Source organism: Aplysia californica, unplaced genomic scaffold (genome assembly GCF_000002075.1).
Source record: "Aplysia californica isolate F4 #8 unplaced genomic scaffold, AplCal3.0 scaffold00927, whole genome shotgun sequence".
In the NCBI taxonomy this organism is placed as follows: domain Eukaryota; kingdom Metazoa; phylum Mollusca; class Gastropoda; order Aplysiida; family Aplysiidae; genus Aplysia; species Aplysia californica.
Window position 1 is genome coordinate 196896 of NW_004798197.1, and position 1040 is coordinate 197935.

Here is a 1040-nt window from a genome sequence, read left to right on the forward strand (position 1 = left end):
GGGCAGATGACAGAAGTACATGTCTAGAGAACAGGAAAGGAGGTGAAAGGAGAAGTTTTTAATAAAGAAGAAACATTTTCCGTCGATATCAAGTTTCGAACACGCGACCTATTGATTGCGAGGCGTAAACCGTACCTTTAGACCACGAGAGCCCCTCGTTTGTGTGGGTGAAAATATTTCGCTTTAAAATCCAAGCCAGTCTCTTGTCTAAATTGATCAGCCGCTTTTTCTATGTTTTGCATAAAGCAACAGCACATAGAGTGCAGGCACAATAATAATGCTGTCGTCGCAAAGAGACGGTGGCTTTATCATACTCATACTTTATGACGAGGAATCTCCTCGATCGAAAGAAAACTGGACGATAGACTGGAACGTGTAAACAGACACAGAAGTTCGATAAATGGACAGTTCTCGCATAGTGGGTATACGACGAATCTGACACAATTTATCGACAGTTAAATTGCGTGTAATCGGGGCTTAAGAAAACTGCTGAGTATGGGGCAGCAGCAAGGAGCTTAGAACTAGGGTTGGCCTTGGCAGGGAGCGCCGGAACCAGCCTCTTATAAATTTTTAATGTTAATGATCTAAATGGTGTCGCTGGGAGCATAAAAACACTTTCATTCAGAATTTTTAAAAAGGAAAACAACACCTGTGAAAACTTCTGTCCACTGGAGCATCAAATCGGTTCTTACACTTACACACAATACAGGCGGAAGGCATTTTTACTAACTGACAACACGACCTATCCCAATAAAACCTTCTTTCTTATCTAGATTTCAGTGCGTGAGTCGGGCAGCCGTCAGCGCAGGTAGACCATAGTTCCGCTGCGAGAGAGGGCCCCTATCAGGCGTATGGTGCCGCCACAGAGCATCCTCCATTACTTATAATCTCCTTGGGCAGTAGGTATTTTTTCATACATGTATTTGGATTATTAAGAAACCGTTAGGCCTAGGCCTAGGCCTAGAATCTACCTGTTATCATTATTCTCTCTCTCTCTCTCTCTCTCCCCCCCCTCTCTCTCTCTCTCTTTCTCTCTCTCT